Raw genomic sequence first — 15,116 nt, forward strand, 5'->3', positions numbered from 1 at the left:
GGGGGTGGGGCAGGAGTGGGAAGAACTCTGGTGTTTTTGGTAGTGCTTCTCTCTTGCCTCTGAGTTTGAGGCCTACAGGGGCTCGGCGCTGAGCTCACCTGGTATGGCAGCCCTGGAGCTTGCTTTTGGGGTAAGATGAGTGGTGATGGGCAGAGACACCCTAAGGCAGACCAGCTTGGTGTGTGGGTTGTCCCTCTTGTGCTGCAGGAAGAAGCGGGTTGAGGAGCGGGGGCACACCTGCTGTGGGAATCCAGGGCCAGCCCCAGACTTCCGGGAGAGTGTGTCCTCAGAATGGAGGAAGCTGGGCACTTAGGGCTGTGGTCAGTAGTGGGAGAAGCAGCAACTGATGGGAAGAGGTGTGATGGAAGGTTTGTGGACTTCCAGCTTTGGAGGGGGTTGAGGTCCCTGAGAGAGGAGGGAAGGGCCCTTGGGCTGCTTATTCTAGCATTGCTAAGGCAGCTTCAGCGGGAAGGCGGGCGCAGGGGGGCGGGTCACAGAGGGGTGTTCTGGAGTACTTCTCTAGGAGCAAACATTCAGGGCAGCTGGAGTGCTCCTTCCCAGGGAGCCAGCTGGGACGCCTGCAGTGGGAATGTGGCTTCGGGAATGGTTTTGTCTGCATTTCCGGGGCAGGAGCAAATCCTGCCCTGGCAGGTGCGGCTCCAAGGCCTCCCAGAGTTTGTTTTTTTTTTTTTCCTGCATATCTAATGATATGGGAGGGCCCTGGCATTGGGTAGAGCCTGGGGTTGGGCTGGAGGTAGAGAAGGGAGGGCCGCAGGCAGAGCTTCGAGTCCCTCCATCCCCAATTCTTTTGATCAGAGCCTTTCATATGCTGGGGTTGTAAAGAAAAATAAAAAAGATTGCAACTCACTGGTGTGGTGGAGATTTGGAGCCAGAGCAAACCCTTCTTTCATATCCCGGCTCTGCACTTACTAGATACGTGACTTTGAGTCTCTCTGAGCCTTTCTCCAGCTATTAATTGGGGTTAAAGGCGATAATACACATGAAGTAGCCAGAATGTAGTTGGTACTCAATAAATGCTAGACCTCTTCTTTTTTCCTGCACTGCTCCCATCTTCCTCCCTCTGCCCGTACCTCCGAATGGATCATCACGTCCTGTCCTGAGTAGTTGAATCAATCAGCTGCAGTTTTGGCCAAGCCAAGTGGCTCAGACTTGTAGCAGTAAGACTGTGTGGTGGCTGGGGCAGGGGACATCACTGCTTCCTTCCATCACCTAGCCTGGTAGCCTGCAGGACCCATCCTCAGCGAGACAGCTGAGGCCATGCAGGCACCTGGGTGTCCCTGGGGAACCCAACACACTCCCTTTCCCCAACCAAAGCTAAACCACCAGTGGAAAAGAGATGAGGGCAGAGGTTGGCTCTGGACTTGGATTTGAGGGTGAGGCAAAGGCTAGTCACGCACCTGCCAAAGGAAGGCTGGGCTTGGTTGTTAAATCTCTACCATGGTTGGACAGAGTAAGAACTATCTTAGATTTAATGCCGTAGCACCTATATAAATGGGTTCCACAGGGTCAGCCCCCATGCCTTGTAGCTGGATAGATTTCTGTGTCTCTCCCTGCTGGGATGAGCCTCGCTGTTTTGCAGGTAGTTTTGTGTATAGAGAACACCCCTGATAGCCCATGACCTTCGGGGTCCCTGGACCACTTCTCCCTTTATGACTCAGTCAGCCACAGGGAAGCAGCATAGGATCCAGAGGTCAAGTGCCGCCCATGGCAGGTTGTGACCTGTGGGTCCACAAGTGCAGGAGTGGCTGGGGGCCCTGTTTAACAGATGTTGGTCCAGTGCCGCTTTCACGTGAACAGCATTCGCCTCGGGTACCACCCCTGCCATCCAGCTGCTGCTCCCGTCATCCGTGCAGCCCCATCTCCCCGCGCCCTTGCTCTCCCTGATGCTCGCAATGACAGTTTCCAAGGTCACCACCATCTTCATTGAGAACAGAGTTATTCAAATGCTGGTTGCATATCCATTACGCTGTGTGTATGTTGGAAAGAACATCGTGGACCTAGATGACAAAGCTCAGCCTAATTTAGGCAAGTTACCTAATAGTTCCTACACCTCTACTTTGTCATCTGTAAAATGGGGGAAATAACAGTGCCCTGACTGTCCCACGGGGCACCTGTTATTACGTGTGTGCAAGACGGAGGAGGGGCCTGTCATTGTATATCATGTGACAACGCTTTGTAAACCAAACAGGGCAACCTATAAACACACACATGTAAAAACCACAGTAAAACCATGTTTAGCCTTATAAATCCTTTGCTGAAATGTGGGGTATAATTACGGTCACTTCATCATACAGGAACAATGAAGGTCTCCCAGCTGTGTGTGGCTGTCTCCCTGCTCCTTGGGCCCCCCACATATGGAGCATTTTCCTAGCAACATGGGGAACAGCAGACAAGGCAAAGCCAGGCAGGCAATCGTCCTCTTGGCAGTTGCCCCTGTGGCCCCAGGGTCCAGTGGGGGTGGGAAGCGCCTACCTCGGCTCCCTCCCCAGGTCCTCAGATGAGGGTTTATTCCATAGTCCTCTGGACACACGTCTGCAAGGGTGATTCTCACGCTGGGAATCCACAGTCCTTTGTGGGAAGAGCAGTAGGCATAGAGTCCTATCTTGTGTGACCTCATTTGAGGTGACAGCCGGTACTGGAATAGGCCCTGAGAACGTGGCTGAGTCAGGGTTATGGCCACCTTGCTTCTGGGATGGCCTCCCAGAGCCATGGGGTCTAAGGGTCTCAGGTCTCAGGACCTGCTTTGGGGGTGTGAGCGAGAGATCCGATGACTGCCACGGGCAAAAGTCCTCCAGGTTGGAAGGCACCTTTGAGGATAAGAACCCATCCCCTAATCAGATGCCTGACGCCCTGTGCAGCTTTCCCTCAGGAGGCTTTTCTTCCTCCGCTCCAGCACCTCCGGCCGCAGCAAACCCCTTCCTCTGAAGGCAGCCCATTCTGGCCACACAGTTCTGACTATTACAGAGCTCATCCTCAGAATCCGCCAAGACGTCTGGGTCTTGGGCCTTCTGTTCACTGGCCCTGGTTCTGCCTTTTAGGCCCCAGAGAGGCAGGTGAAGCCCTCTTCCACTTGACAATGCTCTGACAATCTGCAGACAGATGTCTGCCCTCCGGAGGCCGCGCCTGCAGGCATCCAGCACCCCTGGTTGCTCTACCCCTCCCCATCAATGTCTTGTCGTTTCCCCACGAGGTCCCCCTACCCCCCATTTCCTCCGTTGCTGGGCTCTACAGGTGGGGTGGCCAGAATTGAAAGAGCAGTAGAGACAGGGGTCTGCTCCCAGTTGGGACTGGCGAGCTGTGTACCTGGGGTGAATTACTCTGCCACTCTGGGCCTCAGGCTCCCCATCTGTAAATGAAGGAGATTGGACAAAATAATCTCTTAAATCCCTCAAGCGTTAACCATCTAAATCTAGGACTCTCTAGGGACAACTGTGCTGTCTGAGCCTACTCCCTAGAAAGACCTTCTGGCCATAAGGGGCCTTCCCTTCCCAGGGGCCTGTCTACCAGGGGCTGGGAGATTAACGAGTCTGTTCGACTGTCAGCTGTTGGCTCATAACTCCTGGAGCCGGTGGTGAGGGGCCTTGTAGGTGGAAGGATGACTGATCTTTACTGGGTCTTACAGGTTTCTGGTTGCCAGTTATAGGAACTATGTTTGTGCTGAGAGTCTTTAAAAACAAAACCAAAAAAGCCTCTGTTTCTGATGGGGAGGTGAAGGCCTTGGGTGTTTGGAGCAGAGCTGCTCATCAGGATAGGACAGCTTCCCTAGGGAAATTTGCTGATGGAGACTTTCTGGTCATCTCCAGGACCAGGGTAGGGGCTGCTGACATTTAGTTGTGGGGGTGGGAGGGTGTCCTAGGGATGAAATGTTGAAAGCCCGGGACAGTCCCAAGTACATAAGAAATGTCATACCCCAAATTGGTCTCCTGCATCAGAAACCCCGCTCATGGTGTGTTCACATGCTGGAGACCGTCTGAGTCTAGAATGTGATGTGCCCATTGAGAAATGCAGCCACGGTTAGCTGTGTGAACAAACCTAGGTGATTATTTGACCGAACATCCTGCTTTCTTTTTCTTTCTTTCTTTCCTTTTTTTCTTTTTTAGTTTCAGAGGTAAAATTTAGTGATTCCTCAGTTGCATATAACACCCGGTGCTCATTCCACCAACTAACCTCCTGTTTTGTTATCTGTAAAATGGGGTCTTGTGCAGGAGCTACATGAGAGGTGGTTGTAGGGGTTAAATGAACCATAATGCAAGGCAAGGGCTGCTCACAGTGCCTCCTGGCACAAAACAGATGCTAAAAAGAAATGGTGATGGTGGCGATAAGTGGTAGAGCAGGTGTGCTAGGTTTGGGGGGAAGCATGGAACTTGGTCTGGGCTGCTCCATCTTGTCCTGGGGCAAGTACCAACTCAGACTGCCTGCAGATGCTCTGACCCTGTCTGGGGAGGCTTGCCCCTCTCCTCCCTAGGGTCTAGACTCGGAATATCTCAAAGGTGCCAACACACAAGGTGCAGGTGTTCTGATGAAGGAGCCAGACCCTGTCTCGTGGGTCTTGACCCGGGTTTTGGACGAACAGGGTGATTGAGCTGAGGTCCCACTGGTGGATCTCCTCTGGACCCAGTTTTTCCAAGTGTGGAATACGAACAGAGTGAGGGCAGATAATATATCTTGTGTGAAAGCCTTTGTGTGCAAATGCAGCGCGGTAATGAACCTGGCAAATTAACCCAAGAAACTCACCAGGCCAGATCGGCATTTAAAAAAAAAAACTCTGTGTGAGGCCTGGGGGCAGCAGCATGTGGCTCTTGCAATGCTTTGTTGCTATTGATCACACCACTACTATTTTATTAACTCGATCACCAAATTAATTAACGTGGTGCTAAGGCCCTGTCAGCCAAGCCCATGAAAACTGGCTGTTGTTGGAAAAGGTGATACCGAAGTCCGGTGTGGCGAATCTACTTTTCTCTAGGGAGTGTTACTCCGACTTGTAGGCAGAGGACCACATGCATCAGAAATAATTTCTCCCGTGGTGAACCTGTTAGGTAAGGTTCTGCATTTTTAACCAGCCCTCCAGCTGATTATACATAACATCCAAGAACTGTCTTAAGTAATAGTTGTTGCTAGTGCTGTAGTGAGTACTTGTGGTGGGATATTTACTCCCACCATTTGCCTGTTAAGATAATACTCATAACAATAGCAACAGATACTTATGTGCTGCCAGGCACTCAGAGATACCAGAAACTGTCCTTTACATCAACGCATCTAGCCTAACAACCCTTGAGGTCACCCCATTTGATGGATGGGGAAACTAAGGCACGCAGAGGTGAGGTTATCTTGCCTGAGGCCACGTTGCTTGTAAGTGGCAGAGCAAGGATTCAAACCTGGGGAGCCTGGCTCCAGAGTCTGGGCCTTGAACCACTGTGCGAAGTGCCCAGTGCCGTGCGAGGTCCAGGGGAGAGAGTGGTGACAGGGACAGGGAGCTCACAGCCCTGCAAGGGAGGCCTACCTACTCCTCCTGCCCTTGTGGCCCTGGGGACCCACTTGCTGTACCCAGGCATGGACACCCCTTGCCGGCTCTTGCCCGTCTCTGGGGGGCGGGTTGCAGGTCCAGCCCTGACAGATGCACCTGGTTGAAAAGTCCAGGGAATGAGATGAGTAAATATTGTAAAGGAAGAGAACAAAATGACTCACTTCTCCCAGTGGAGGTGGCGAGGTGTTAATATTTCAGTCCCCTTGGGTTGTCATTTATGGTGAGTGACATGGGGACAATTCGGCGGACACTTGGGAGGAAGCCTCAGCGGGCCAGACACCCCCAGCCCAGCCCAGGCCGGCGGGGTGGGGGCCCACGGGTGTCAAATACGCGGGGTGTCAAGTTTCCTTCGCCAAACTAATCCTGATGGCCAGACGGCTGGTAGGCCAGCGCTGGAGTGGATGTGATGGATATTTAGGTTTCAGTGGTGACCCTGGGGGCAGCCCAAATGCCTGGGGGCATTTCTGGTTTAAAAATATTGCGCTGCTATTTCTACGCTTCTAATCTCCCAGCGATTTGGAGCCTGTTTTCTGAAACACGGCATCGGGGTGGTGTTCCACGTTAAACGGCAGAGAAGATTAAATGGGTTTAAGTCTGGGCGTCTGTCACATCACATCCAAGCCTATAACTTCCATTTTCTATTAAAAATCCATTTCTCCCTTTGACCAGAAGAAGCTTTGCTGTTGATCTGAATGTCTCCCTCTTTATTTATGAAGTGTTTCCCCTCCTCTCGTTTTCTCTGTAAATATGCCTGCTTCTGTCTGCAGAGAATAAAGGGCTGGGGCTGGGGGCGGGGGTGGGGTGGGGGGAGCAGCTGAGATTTGAGGGGGAAGTAGGAGTTTCCTGCATGAGGATGTGGTTTCCAAACTGGGACTGGTTTCCAGAGAAGTTGGGGGGGGGCGCCTCCTAAGGCCCCAAACTTTGAACTCTCCAACATTGAGACAGAAAACACTTGGGCTTGGGACCAGACAGACCTTGACCGAATATTGGCTCTGCCTCCTTCTAGCTGTACAATCTCCCTGTGAGCCTCTTTTTCTTTACTGGTAAAATGAGACTAACAGGACCACCTTGGACCTTTGTGTGAGGATTAAATGAGAGAATGTCCTAGAAGCACACAAGCCCGGTGACAGGCACGCAGCAGGTGCTCAATCAATGTGAGTCTCCTGTCTTTTGAGAACTTGTACAATTAGCTAAGCCACTAAGCCTTCAGGGAAATAAGTGTAAGGTCAAAATGAAGTTACGCATAGGGCTACAAGGACTTGCATGAACTCAGTTGCTGAGCCTGCAACCGCCGCCCCCCATTGCCTTCCACCACAGAGGGGGCCCACATGCCAATCTGGCTGTTTCTGCCTCTTCTCCCCAAGCCCAGCCAGTGCTCTCACCTGGAAGGTTTCTGTGGGGTCCCCCAAACATGCTGTCCCCTGGCTGCCACAGAGGCATTGTTCAGGCTGGCCTCTCTGTGGGAGTGCCTTCATTTAGATCTTCCTTCCAGGCTCAGCTGGAGCCCCCATCCCCAAAGCTGTCTCTTAGCTGCTGAGTAACTTACATGTCCCCTCAGGGGGCTCTCCTCAGAACTGGTACTTTCCATGCACACTGCCCAGGGCTCTGGGTTAATCCTTTCCTGTTCTCCATCTCCTTTACAAGCTCCTGGAAGGTGGTGTCTCCCTCCCATGGCTGTGGTTCTGCTGAGCATGTGGCTGGGGCTTTGTAAATATCTCCTGAAAGAACAGGTCTTTCCTGGTCCCCGGGGTTAGAAGGGACCTGGGGAAGGTGAGCCTGGAAGAGTACCAGAGTCAGCTGAGGGGAAGTAGGGGTGGAAGAGGGTCTTGAATTCTGCAGGGCTGCAGAGTGGCCCTGTGCCCTGGTCACCCTTTGCAGTAACTGTGGGCACCCTGGACCCCTCGGAAGTCGCTGGGATGCAAATAGCAGTCCTGTCCCTCCTAGTCACACATCCTCTCTATGGGGAACCAAGTTCTTCCGCATTCTCTTTTCCCTGCTCTGCAGTCCCGGAGGGCAGGTAAGATGGTGCAGTTCCTCTCTTTTGTGAATGAGGACATCGAGGTTCAGAAAGGCTAGTGGTTTGCCTGAGGTCACACAGCAGGTCCGGGGTGAGCTCCAGGAGGGAAAGCAGTTCATCCGACTCCTACCAGGGCTCTGTCTATTGTACAACACTTCTGTGCTCCTCTTAGAGCTTGCTGAGGCTTTGTCCCTGCTCTGAAGATTTGAACAGGGGCCTGAGAAGGAGGGAACCCCTCCCCTGATAGAGGCCATGCCAGACTCCATGAGGTTGGAGTGAGGCCCTTGCTACTCCCTGTTTTATGGCTGGGTGACTGAACATACCCATGGCTGCTGTGGCCACTCCCTGGTGCCCCTTGTGCCAACCTTCATCTCGGCATGAAGCAGAGATTTGAGATACTTGGTGGTCAGTGCCTCAGTTTCCCCTTCCTAGATCTGTTCACTCCTTTCTCTTGGCAGGTGGGGTGAGGCCAAATTAATGTTTATTGGAGGGCTTCTGCATTCTGGGCTGACAGGTGCCTTGTGATGGTAAAGTATGAGCACGACGTAAGTGCAAAATGCTATTGTTTTACACCTGAGGGTGATGTTTCATAATGGCAATGCACTGTCAGAGCCGTAAGCAGAAATGAATGGTGTGTCTCATCCTCCCCAGCTCCCCCAGACTCAGAAGACAGCAGCTCACATCCCGAGGTGGGAGAAATATGAGGCTACTCACCTTTTGCTATAAATCTGCTGTTTCATCAGCCCTGACAGGTGGCTGGACAATCCCAGTCAATTCATCAATTAAATCTACCCATTTGTAGTTGTTGAGAACCCCGTGTCCTTGGCTCTGGCAGGACTCAAGGCTCAGAGTGCAGGAAGGCTGCTCTCATCGCGGCTGGGGCTCCTGGTGGGAGCAGAGGAGGCCTGGGGAAAGGGGCAGTCTTGCAGGTGGGGGCGTGGCACGGATTTGGATTTCCAGCAGGGAGAGCGGGAGACTAGGACCGTGTTTGGGGTGGAGTTGAGATGGAAGGAAGGATGGGGAGAGGTGCCCAGCCTGGAAAACCAGATTTTGTGGTTTGTCTTCAGCGTGGTTCACACAATAGAGCAGCTCTATCCCTGGGCCCCAAAGTAAGGCAGCACTGGGCTCCAGTCCCAGCTCCGGCACTTACACTGTATTACTTTGGAGAAATTCGTTAACTTTGAGTCTTAATTTCCTTATCTGTGAGGTCAAAATAACAATACCATCCCCTAGGGAGCCATGAAGATTAAGTGAGATAATATCTATAATGGGTCTAGCTCCGAGCCTGGCCTATGGTTGACAGTGAAAACCATGGTGGCTGTTCTCATTGCTGGTGGTATTATTATTACTGAGGGCTACATCATAAATAGTTTCTCACCCTGTTCTTGGGTCCGATAATTCCTGAATTCCTCTCTGTCAGGAATCTTTCTCAGCTTACCAAGTCCATTTGTCAGGCACAGTGTAGAGTCTTTCTGTACCTTGATGGATTTTTGCCTCCCCCAATCCATAAAGCTGCCACAGAGAGGGTGTCTGATTAACTAGGTTGTCTCAGGAAGCCTCCAGAACCCCGGAGTGATGTCCCTGCTCCCAGAGGCTAAGCATTGTCTGAAATGTCGAGTTCAACAGGGGCCCTTCCCACGAGGAGTGTGTGTGTATCTCTGTGTGCAGGTATTTTAATCCTCTACTTGGCCATCTAAATATGGATGTTGGTGGCCAGGTGGTGTTTGAGGAAGGTGAAAGCCCCCTTTTTATTATTGCAATGGTTACAATCATCTAATTGTATAGAAGTCAGACTCTGGGCTCAGACTGCCTGTGTCTGCATCCCAGAGCCCTCACTCATTGGCTGCATGGTCTTGGGTAAGTTGCTTTGGTCTCCCAGTGCCTTACTACCCTCATCTGTAGGCTGGGATGAGAGTAGTACCCAGCACATAGGGTTGTTGGAGTGTTAAAAGAAGTCCTATAGATAAAGTGCTTACAACAGTGCCTGGCATGTAGAAGATGCTTCTCAAATATTTGTTGAATGAATCTCAATAAGGAAATCTCACGGAAGGTGAGCAGGCCCATGGAAACGGAGCCTGGCAAATTTGGGTCCTAAGAGAAGCCTTCCTAAGCCGCCTTTGCTGACCTGTGCAATGCTGTGATTTCCTGATCTTAGAGAATATCCAACCACTGTGAGTTAGGCATGTTTCTGAGCTTCTGAGGTTCCCCCTCAGAAGATGGGCCCCTTTCTTGCTCCTCAGAGCAGGCTTGCTCACCCACCAGCACTGGGGCTCTCACAAGGGGAGGCAGTGTGAGGAGGAGGAGGGAAAGGTGAGACCACTGCCTCCCCAAGAGCCTTTCAGCCGCTAAGGGTGCTGTGCCTGGTGGGAACAGCAAATGCATTTGCTGCTAGGAGGATGCCCCCTGACACCCCAGCAAGGAGCCCATGAATGTGTTTTCCAGCGCTACTTCTAATGGCTTCATCATGGCTTTTTATGAGATGATGTGAATTGCTCTGACCAATGAGGCTTAATGGCCTCCCTCAATGAGCTGCCCGGTATATTTTCCCTGGAGGCTCGGCTCAGAGTTAAGCCAAGAATATTAATACAATCCGGATGCAGGCCCTCCTCCTTCTCATCAAGTTGTGGAAATTGAGGTCAAGTTGGGTTCCCCGCAAGGTTCTTTAAATAAGCAGCAGAGTGGTTTGTTTGCTCCTTGATCTTCCCGGTGGAGAGGGAGGGGCTTGCGGGAGCTGGAGACCTGGGACTGGGCCCTCTCTTCTTCGGGGCTGTCCCCACTTGTTCCAAGGTGGCCCATCTTAAGGAGGCAGGGTCCTTAGCAGGGAGGGAGGGCCTGATTCCACCATTCAGGGCTGCATCCCATTGGGCAGGAGAGCCTGAGGCCACATGCTGGTGTGAGAGTTGCAGACAGCTGTCCTCGCGGTCAGGCGGCCCTGCCTCAGTCAGGCAGCTACAGTCCTGAGCACGTTCTCCTGCGTGACGGGGTGCTGTAATGGGAACATGTCAGAGAGTCAGAGATGCGTGAGGTCTTTGTAGCCCTGTCCATCCCCCCACCCCCGCCACCCCTGGCATTTTATAAGCGAAGGAGCCGATGGACAGAGAGGGCAAGTGTCACCACGGTCAGTCCGTGTCAAGGCCAGGTTTAGAACCTTGGGTGGGTCTCTTGCTTCCCGACCCAGATCTTATCCACCCACAGTACCACTGGTCCTCATTCGGCCCTCGGGGGCTGGGCCTTTCCCAGAACGGCCTCCACAGGTGGAAGACCCACTCCCAGGGTCTCCTATGGTTTTCTCTGCTCCAAGCAAGCATCCTCCTTCCTCTTAGCATGGTCTTGAGACCCTTCACCTTTCCCCCTATGGTATGATAGAAAGTGCACGAAGATCCTCCCTAGGAGAGATGGGTTCAAATTCCAGTTCTGTTGCTTATTAGCTGCGTGTTCTCTGGCACATCACATAACTATTCGCAGCCTATAGAAGGGAATGATTAAAAAAAAAAAAAGACACCAGCTCCTGTCAGGGTTGTGCGGGTGAATGGAGGTCATGGGTGTGAACCTGCCTGCCATATAGTAGGTGCTCATTAAATGCTTATAGTCTAAGCAATGTCAGCTTCTCTCCTAATGTCAACAGTGGAGGCCAATAGTGGATCATGGCTTCGGACCCTTCAAACTAGCACACTGAGGGCCAATCTCTTCTCCGTGGGCTTGGCTTGGCATGGAAAGTGAGATGTTTTTCACTTTTGCCACTCTCGTGCTAGGCTAGAAGCTTCTGTGGGGCAGGAACTGTCTCCCGTCTACCCGGCCAGTGGCTGGGGTATAGTCAGCGCTGGGGAAGTGCTTCCTGAGCGACTGGTGTTTGAACTCCGAGTGGGGGTGGGGCCCACGCCTCAGTGGCCCGGGAGGTTATTACCAGAACGTGGCTAATCCAGCTTCTCCTCTCCCCTTCCCTGCAGCTCGCCCTGAAGATGTCGGCACCAGCCTCTACTTTGTAAATGACTCCTTGCAGCAGGTGACCTTTTCCAGCTCCGTGGGGGTGGTGGTGCCCTGCCCGGCCGCGGGCTCCCCCAGCGCGGCCCTTCGATGGTACCTGGCCACGGGGGACGACATCTACGACGTGCCGCACATCCGGCACGTCCACGCCAACGGGACGCTGCAGCTCTACCCCTTCTCCCCCTCCGCCTTCAATAGCTTTATCCACGACAATGACTACTTCTGCACCGCGGAGAATGCAGCCGGCAAGATCCGGAGCCCCAACATCCGCGTCAAAGCAGGTGAGGTGCCAGCCACCTGCTCGCTCCTGGGAGCTCCGTCTGGAGGGCGGTGAGGATGGCGAGCGGGCAGAGCCCCTCCTTCTGGGGAGACCCCGTGTGCTGTGCTCAGGGGAGGGGCGTGGAGGAAGTCCGTCTCTCGAGGAAAGTTTTCTAGGGCTTTGGAATCTTAGCTGCCCGCTTACTGCATGTCCTTAGTCAAAGAGAACACTCCTCCGAGCCCGCACTTTCCCCTGAGAAGTTGCTGCCAGTACCTGCCCGGTGCCCGCTCCACGCGATGGTTACCTGACCCAGCGCTCATTTAAATCCCGTGCTCGCTTCAGTGCTTGAGTCCTGGAAAACACACCCAGTGAGGTTCTTTCTTTTAAAAACGCTTTTATTGAAATACCTGAAGAAAAGTGCACATATTATAAGTAGATAGCTTGGTCAATTTTCACCAACTTTAACTAATATCCAGATCAAGATACACAGTATCAGCCCCTCAGAAGCCCCGCCTCATGCTCTTTTCTGTCACTATTCTCCTGGGGGAAACCATTGTCCTGACTTCTAACAATACAGGTGTTTGCCTATTTTTGTACTTTATATAAATGGAGGCCTATGGTAGGTATTCTCTTGAATCCTTTGCACACTATGATGTTTGTGGGATTTACCCCTGCTGCTGGGCATCGTTGAATGGGCTTGTTCCTTGTCATAGCTGTGTGGCTGTTCTATTGTTCGACTCTACCGTGTTTATTTATCCATTCCTCTGTTGATGGATCTTTGAGTATACTCTATCTCATGAGAAGAGGCATTTAGGTAAACGTCATGATGGAAAATTTTAGCAGTGAAGGATTTTGGTCTTTGGAAGGGTCGATGGAGGCAAGGAGGTAAGGGTTTTTCAGCTGTTGTCTTTAAAGAAAATAGAAAATCTCCTTTCTCAGGGTTAGGTCAGGAGTCAAGGGAATGGCTTAAATCAGCTCTTAATTAGGATGTCATGATGTACTAGTGTGTCCTCATCATTTGTAAGGTGTGCCTTAAATAATAATGGGGCACTGAAGTTGGGGGAACAACTGGAAGAAGAGCTTTTTGGGTGGGAGAGGACAGGTAGGGTTTTAGCTAGCCCACTGGGGTGGCACCAGGCTTGGAGGCGCCGTCTTTCCTGATGAATGTGTGGGTGGGGGGAGGGAAGAAAAATAGGTTCCGGGAAGGCCTCCCAAACTGCCTGCCAAGTGACAGATCCTGCAAGATCTCTGACTTCCAGGTTCCTTCTGCTTCAGGGATGCCTCTCAGAGGTCCAAGTTTCCAAGTAGCTAGGAACAGGTATATACAGGGGGTGAAGTGGGGTGGGTGCTGTTAATTAAAGAGCTCGTCTTCATCCTGTTGGCTTGCTTGCAGCGAGATGTGAGCTCTTAGAACCCAGGACCATGCTCAGCGTATCTCTCCTGGGGCTCCCCGTGGAACCTCCTCCTTTTTTTTTTTTTTTTTTTTTAAGATTTTATTTATTTGACAGAGAGAGACACAGCGAGAGAGGGAACACAAGCAGGGGGAGTGGGAGAGGGGGAAGCAGGCTCCCCACTGAGCCAGGAGCCCGATGCGGGGCTCGATCCCAGGACCCTGGGATCATGACCTGAGCCGAAGGCAGACGCTTAACGAGTGAGCCACCCAGGCGCCCCTCTCCGTGGAACTTCTTTTCAGGAGTAGGTCCTTTGCACTGTTCCCCTCATACCGCTAGGTGCTGGGCTGGGAGCCCTGAGACAAGGGTTTGGTGCAGCTCTGGCCTCCAGCGTCTGGAGGTTCGGGCTGTTTCCTGTTACGTGCCTGTCACTGGGTTAGGATGCGGTTTTCACAATAGTCCTATAAAGTGTTTCTTACAGATGAGGGACTAAGACGAGGAGGAGTTAAGAGGCTTGCCCAAGGGCACGTGGCCCATGGGTCAGAGGGTAGCTGTAATGACAAGCAACCTTCCCGCAGTGCTTCCCTGGGCCAGGCCTTTTACACGCTATTACCATCATTGTTGTGTCCTTTTACAAATAAGGAAACTGAGGCCCCAAAGGCTAACCAGCTCTGGTGCAGGGTCATGCAGCGGCTCAGAGGAGGAGGCAGGGGCTGCTTGCTTGCTCCTCACCGCTGGCCTCTGCAGACCCCCTGGGACCCTCCCAGGGGGTGTGCCCACAAACCCCAGTTCTTTCTACTCTTCCCCTTTGCTTCCCTCCTGTGTTCGCTCCCCCTTGGCCTCCTGCGTGCTCTTCTCACATCCACGGGCGGTGCCCTGCCCACAGCCCCAGAGAATGGGCTGAGCGGCTCTCCTCTCCTTTCCCCCATCTCCGCCTCTCTTCCACCTCAGCTGTATCTCTTGCCCACCACAATCACCACACCGAGGCGGGGAAAGACGAAGGGCCTGGGGAGGCTGGGCAGGGCTGGCCTGACTGGAGACACAGCCAATTAAGTGGCTCTTGGTGAAGCCAGAGGGGCTGCAGGTGCACAGCCAGAGGGCCGCAGGGCCCCGAGCATCACCCTGGCAACCGTGGCTGGGAGAGCAGGAGGGCACGCTGCCCAGGTGCCTGCTAAGGGACGAGGTCGGGAGGCAGTGGGGATCTGGATGCACCAGCCCTGCTTGGCAGAGAAGGGGTGGAAGGATGGAGTGAGCCCACAAGAGGCCAAGCAGAGGAGGACAAGGGAGAGGCAGAGGCCGGCCCCTGGGCCCCACCCCCAAGGCCCAGCCAGCCCACCCATGGGACCTGACATGTAGAGCGGCTGCAGGTGACAGCACGCCCTGAAACCAGCCCTGGGACTGAGGTAGGGGGCCTCCACTGCACACGCTGCAGGGAAGGAAGAGCTGGTTGTGGAGGTGGGGCAAGCCAGGGGTCAGGCTGTAGGCAGTGTCGAGATCGGAGGAAACAGTAAGGATACTTTGTTTTGGAGAATCTTGGAGACCGTCCATTTTCAGAGATAATCACAGTTTTAAATATTCTCTTCCATTGTCCTTATAAACCACCAAGCCGTTCCAGAAAATTCTGTGTGTCAACTCTGTTTTTCCCAGGCCACCTTTCACATTGAAGTGGCACAAAATCTGTGGTTAGGTCATGTGTCACAGTTTTTATTTTCGGCAAATTATGGTCACCATGCCCCCAACTATCGCCACCCTGGGCCAGGCATAATGCAGGAAATCAAGTGTGGCTTCCTTTGAGGAATTCTATTGTATTTCCTTGTTACCTACATATCCTCTTGTTGGATGTGCTGCCCTCAGGCTCCTCCAATCCAATGGTTTGTTGAATACTCACTGAAATTAGAAAGGTTCGAAGTTGGACTTAGG

Source organism: Neomonachus schauinslandi, chromosome 11, assembly GCF_002201575.2.
Source record: "Neomonachus schauinslandi chromosome 11, ASM220157v2, whole genome shotgun sequence".
Classification (NCBI taxonomy): domain Eukaryota; kingdom Metazoa; phylum Chordata; class Mammalia; order Carnivora; family Phocidae; genus Neomonachus; species Neomonachus schauinslandi.